This window comes from Bos mutus, chromosome 11 (assembly GCF_027580195.1).
Source record: "Bos mutus isolate GX-2022 chromosome 11, NWIPB_WYAK_1.1, whole genome shotgun sequence".
Lineage (NCBI taxonomy): Eukaryota > Metazoa > Chordata > Mammalia > Artiodactyla > Bovidae > Bos > Bos mutus.
This window is the reverse complement of record NC_091627.1, coordinates 83,143,430-83,150,392: the sequence shown is the minus strand read 5'-3', so window position 1 is coordinate 83,150,392 and position 6,963 is coordinate 83,143,430.

The following is a 6,963-nucleotide window of genomic DNA, read 5'->3' as shown; positions in this document are numbered from 1 at the left end:
GCGAAAGCTATGACTCTTCGGCTCTTCCTCCTCCCGGACCCGCTCTCCGCCTCCCGCTCCAACGCCCGGATGATCTGAGCCGCTAGGGCGCCGAGAGCCGGGGGCCCGGACGCAGCCCGGCTCCTCCCCTCCTCCGCCCCCGATATTCAAAAAAAAAAAAAACATAAACTAACATTTTAAGGGAAAATACAGCTAGCAACTCAAATCTTTGATTTGTAGTCTTAAATAAAGTAACAAAAATCCAATGATACTATTTTGATCTTGCGATTCTGATTCCTCTAGAAATGAAGCTGGAAATTGGAGAACTGTGAAAAAGATGTTTCTCCTTAAGTGAAAATAAGAATAGTCTGAGGAAATTGTATAGTCTGATAAGTTTCTATAACTGATGGGGAATACAATGGTAAATCAACAACTGTTTCCCTCTGCGATTCAAAGATATCTATGTGCAGATGCTTCCTACCCTCAAGAGTCCTACAACTTAAATGCTAAGATCGCAGATAATTTTGGACTATACATTTAATTCAAGTTTTAGAGTTATAGTCAAGATTAAATGATCAGATCACTGGATTATTGTTCCTGTTGTTAGTGACTGAGAATGAGAATCAAAGTACCTAGAATAATTGCATGACCATCTTTCTGTTGCTGGGAAAGACCAGGGAAAACTTTCTCTTGGACTACGTAAAAAAAACACATATAAGTCCAGAGTGTAATGTAGTGTTCTGTGACCTGCTGTGATACACACTACTTGCTTTTGTTCTACTGACCGAATGTGATGACCTATAAATAAGCTAATGTTTCATGATGTTAAGTAACATTTCTGCTTGATGTTCCAGGTGGATTGTATATATTTGCAAATTTCAAATCAGCACTTGGAAATAAGTCAGACGAAGAAAGTCAAATATTTGTGAGTTCACTCTTATGTGGAATATAAAAAACAAGCAAACAAAGAGAAAAACCTAATAAATGAACAAACCAAACCAAATAAAGCATACATACAGGTACAGAGAACAGAGTTGTGGTTTTCAGAGGGAAAAGGAAAAGGAAGAAAGGTGAAATGGGTAAGGGGGATCAGCTGTATGGTAATAGGTTGAAATTAAACTTTTGGTGGTGATCACTAGTGTATACAGAAGTAAAAGTGAAAAGCCACCAGGGAAGCCCAGTGCTGTACACATGAAGCTTAATATTATAAACCAATGCTATCTCTGCTGCTGCTGCTGCTGAGTCACTTCAGTCATGTCCGACTCTATGCAACCCCATAGACGGCAGCCCACCAGGCTCCCCCGTCCCTGGGATTCTCCAGGCAAGAACACTTGAGTGGGTTGCCATTTCCTTCTCCAACGCATGAAAGGGAAAAGTGAAAGCGAAGTTGCTCAGTCATGTCTGACTCTTAGCGACCCCATGGACTGCAGCCCACCAGGCTCCTCCATCCATGGGATTTGCCAGGCAAGAGTACTAGAGTGGGGTGCCATTGCCTTATCTCTAATAAAAAATAAATCAAAATTTGGATAACAAATGACAAAAGGACACTATAGAACTAGAAAATTGAATAAAACAAATGTTTTAGCTTTTTTGGTTTATATACCAATTTTTATTTTATTTAATTTGAAGTCTTTGTGTAGAATCCTATGCTAAGATTACCATTCTTCTCCAGCCAATTAGTCCCCCTAATTACAGCCACTGACAGGAGAATGGCCCTGTAAACTGACCTCCATTCTACAGGATCCATCTAGTAATCACATGCAGTGGAGACTGAGGAATTGAGACCCATCATGTGACCACAGAAGCTAGAAGAAATGTGCAGTCTAAACCTTGTTCAGTTTGCTTATTAGTTATAACAGATGATTTTTTTTTAAAAAGTAGCTGTATTGATAATATTCATTTAAATCCATGCCATATAATCATTTCTACTTCTTATGGTTTTAGAAGCTATAAATTCTAGACCACTTAGAAAAATCAGGTTTGAAGTACTTCACTCTGTTTTCCTGGAACTAATCACAGGATTATATTGAGCTTATAAAGTCTGGCTATGAATGTACCTAGAACATTCTAGGAATATCTCCAATATAGAAGTTAGTGATTTCACTAACATTGTAATAAAATGTTTTATAGTAGCACGATGTGCAAAGAAATTGGGTATTTTAATAAAAAAATTCTTCCAAGTTTCTTCCATTAAAAAAGCTTTCATCCTGAAATGGATGGAAACAGTGAAGTAGGCACATCAAGTGTAGTATTACTAAAGAATCAAGTAACAAAACAGACACTCAAATAATACAGAATTTAGTCAAATGCCAAGAGTATACTGTATTGACTTTAGTTTCAAATGATCTTGAATTTGTGTTTTTAAATAAGATGTTTAAATTACAATATCATCCTCATTTTCTCTCTCTCTTAAAAAAATTTACATGAGAGGTAGATTTTATTTATTCCTTAAATTAGAGAATCACAGAAGGCTTCATTCTACTTAGATGTGTACCATTCCTAATGAGAGAGATAATATACATTTGTATTTCTTTTTGAAATATTTTTCAAAAATTTTAGAACATACGTTCTCTAATTAAGCTTTTCACAAAGTTTGTGGGGGGAGAGCTAACATAGCCAACAGTAATAAAATAACATTTTAAAGTAGAAAACTTGATTTAAAATTCAGATTTAAACAATTTATATAAATATATATGAGAGGTTGAACAAAGTTCATATATCTAAATGTAAGGTGGGTGCTGTATTAGTTTCTTACTCTTAAAATAACACAGCTTATTATTTAAGTAAATACTTTAACAATATTTACAGATCAGTTTAAACATTTTGGAACATATATACAAATCTCTGAGGTAATCATGGAAATTATGTTATCTCCATTTAATTACATGAGAAAAATTAGAATGAAATTTAATGATTTTTCTCAACTAGTTTTACAAATTATAAGGTCTCAAATCCAAGATGTTCTGTAATCTCTCAATACTTATATTTTTCCTTCTGTTTTTGTTAACCAAAAGTATTTTTAAGGTGTTTCTGCCCCAGAGGTCAGGTTGTTTTTTTTTTCCCTTTTTACCAAAGATTCTGGTGTATAATTAGGTCAAAGAGCTAATGAAGCTTCCCTAGGAGATTTTTCACTCAGAAAATGAAATGTAGAATGCTCCCAGGAGCTGTGAATGAACAAAGGAAGGTGGTTATATTCAAGACAGCAGCTTAAAAGAAAAAGACAGCAGCTTAATCTTCATTGTTGGAAAATCTAGGCTAAGTGACCCCAGTTCAAAGATGCTTCCATTATCCAGAGACTGTATCGTTTTCCAAATCTTAATTGACAGATCTTAAAAGGGTGTTTTGACATTATAGAATGTCCACATTGCTAGAGACATCATATAAATACAGAAAAATTTACACTTGTCTAAACAGCTAAATAAAGATGGATAAATGAGAAAGAAGCCTTTGGATCTTAATGATAATACCTTGGTAGAGAGAACAGGTTCAAATAAATGGTTGAAAACTACAAACTGCTCCTCCATGTGTGGTTTTCTCCGTGCATGAACCATTACCAAAGTTTGTTAGAGAATTTCTCTTGCAATCTATTCTGTATAGCATAGTTAGAATAATGTCCCTAAGTGCCATATTGCTTGAGTACCACTTTGCTTCCTAAAGAGTCAACAGAAGAGAGACGTCATAGTAAAGGGGAAATATATGGGTTTATATTTAAGTTAAACAATACCAAGACTAGCTGTTTATTTACTAACTGATCTTGTGAAATTATTTAACCAGTTTTTCTTGTATAAACTGAAACTTCCTAAACATGTCTTGCATTCTACTGTCTTACTGTTTTGCTGGTGCATTCCTCTTTCTGAAATGCTCACTCCTTTATTTTTGCTTGTCTAAAGCCGTCCAGTCTTCAAGACTCAACTCATATGTTTACTTCCCTGGATCAAGTGAGATAAAAGATATTTCTTCCTATTTGGTTTTCAATACTTCTAAACTTGTTCCTGTCATATAACCTTTACCAGAAAAAAAAACAAAAACAACACTATTTCTTCTAGTGGGCTTCCCTGATAGCCCACTTGGTATATGGTAAACGCACTAGGAGCTCAGTAATGCTATAATATCTACAAAATGTTCATGGGGATCAATGATTGTATACTTAGAAATATTAATAATGGGTTGATTAAAAATTTCAGCCAATGACAGATTTGATTGTAAACCTAAAAGAAAATTTCATATGGATATGCAAGAACCCTTTTCTAGTCAATATTTTATTACCTTGAAGAAGGACATCAATGCAATGTTCTTTAAATCTACCAGTAACATCAAATGGAAAATAATATGCATTACATTGAAAGACAAAATCAGCACACTGTTCAATTCCAGGATTTTCATACTCACATGCAAATCCAGTATGACTCATTTTATTAAGAACATTTCCCATAAATCCATTCAACTCTTGATGTAGTTGATGTATTTTATTGCATCTATAATCAATTCTTAGAACACTGACAAGTTTTAAAAAATATGGAAGGGGAAACCCAAAGAAAGTCATTTTTTAACAGTCTTTTTCTCTCTCAGTGTGAAACCCCTTGCTTTTGTTTTCTTAATTATGTGACTCTTCATCATTGCCACTAAGTCCAAGCTGACAAGAATTTGCTTTCTGCTTTTTTCTTTTTTCTGTGCATGCATGCAGTGTCTTGGACTTCCCTCGTGGTTCAGACGGTAAAGCATCTGTCTACAATGCGGGAGACCTGGGTTCGAGCCCTGGGTTGGGAAGATCCCCTGGAGAAGGTTTTATGGGAAATGTTCTTAATAAAATGAGTCATACTGGATCTGCATGTGAATATGAAAATCCTGGAATTGAATAGTGTGCTGATTTTGTCTTTCAATGTAATGCATATTATTTTCCATTTGATGTTACTGGTAGATTTTAAAGAACATTGCCGTGTCTTATAGATATCAATTAAGTCTAACTGGTCTGTTGTATCATTTAGGACCTCTGTTGACTTACTGATTTTCTGTCTTGATAATCCGCCCATTGATATCATGTAATATTAAAAATCTTTTGCTATTTTTATATTATTTCCAATTTTTCAGTTTTGTTTACTGGTATTTGTTTTAGATATGTAGATACTCCTGTATTGAATTGAATGTGTATATGTTAATAAGTGTAACAATCTCTTCCCTTGTAGCGATCCCTTTATCATTGTATAATGATGATGTCTTCTTTGTCTTTTTCTTTTTTTTTTTTTTTTCTTTTTTTTTTTATTAATTGTTTAATTTCAGATATACACATGCTCCCCATCCTGAACCCTCCTCCTCCCCCTCCCCATACCATCCCCTGGGCCTTCCCAGCGCACCAGCCCCAAGCATCCAGCATCGCACTGATCCTGGACTGGCATCTCGTTTCATACATGATATTTCACATGTTTCAATGCCATTCTCCCAAATCTTCCCACCCTCTCCCACAGAGTCCATAAGACTGTTCTATACATCAGTGTCTCTTTTGCTGTCTCGTATACAGGGTTATCGTTACCATCTTTCTAAATTCCATATATATGCGTTAGTATACTGTATTTATGTTTTTCCTTCTGGCTTACTTCACTCTGTATAATAGGCTCCAGTTTCATCCACCTCATTAGAACTGATTCAAATGTATTCTTTTTAATGGCTGAGTAATACTCCATTGTGTATATGTACCACAGTTTTCTTATCCATTCATCTGCTGATGGACATCTAGGTTGCTTCCATGTCCTGGCTATTATAAACAGTGCTGCGATGAACATTGGGGTACATGTGTCTCTTTCCCTTCTGGTTTCCTCAGTGTGTATGCCCAGCAGTGGGATTGCTGGATCATAAGGCAGTTCTATTTCCAGTTTTTTAAGGAATCTCCATACTGTTCTCCATAGTGGCTGTACTAGTTTGCATTCTTTATGGACTTTGTTTTAAGTCTATTTTGTCTAATATTATTATTGCTACTCGTACTTTCTTCTTTTTCCATTAGCATGAACTATCATTTTTCATTTCATTACTTTCAGCCTGTATTTCTTTCACCCTGAAATGAATCTCTTATAGGCAGCATATTTCAGGTTCTTGTTTTTTTTTCAATCCAATCTGTCACCCTGTTCCTTTTGATCAGAGCATACAGTCCATTGACATTTAAAGTAATTATTGATGAATGCATACTTATTGCCAATTTAATTCATGCCTTTCACTTTTTTTGTAGTTCTTTGTTCATTTCTTCTTTTTGTTTTTTCTTTTGTATTTTGATGATCTGTAGTATATTTGAGTTCCTTTTGTTTATTATTTCTTTGTGTGTGTGAATCTTATGTATTGTTTTGGTTTGTGGTTACTATGAAGTTCAAGTACATTGATCCAGAACTTTATACTTGCTTTAAACTGATAGTCATTCAAGTTCAAACACATACTAAAAGATGTACATTTTATATTCTCCTCCCTCACAGTTTGTAATTTTGATGTTCTATTTTGCATCTTCATGCTTATCTTTTTATGGTTAATTGTAGTTATAATTGGTTTTTACAAATTTTTATTGTTTTCTTAACCTATGTACCTGCTTATTTAAGTGAACTTCAGTGTTTTTATATATTTGCCTTTTGTATTATGATTTGCCCTTTTCTATAGATCTTGCTTCTTTTCTATTTAGAGAAGACCCCTCTCAATATTTCTTTTAGGATAGGCTTAGTATTGCTGAATTCTTCTAGTTTTTGTTTGTCTGAGAAATTATTTCTCTCTGTTTTAAATGATAATCTTGCTGATAGGTTGCTGTATTTCCCTTTCAGGATTTTCAGTATAACATGCCATTCCCTTCTGGCCCACAAAGTTCCTGCAGAGAATTCGGTTGATAGCCTCATGTGGGTTCCCTTCTAATTCACTCTGTTTTTCTCTTGCTGCCTTTAGAAACTTCTCTTTATCTTTAGCTTTGGCCATTTTGATTGTTGTAGGTCTTTGTATGAGTCTGTTGGGGCTCATCTT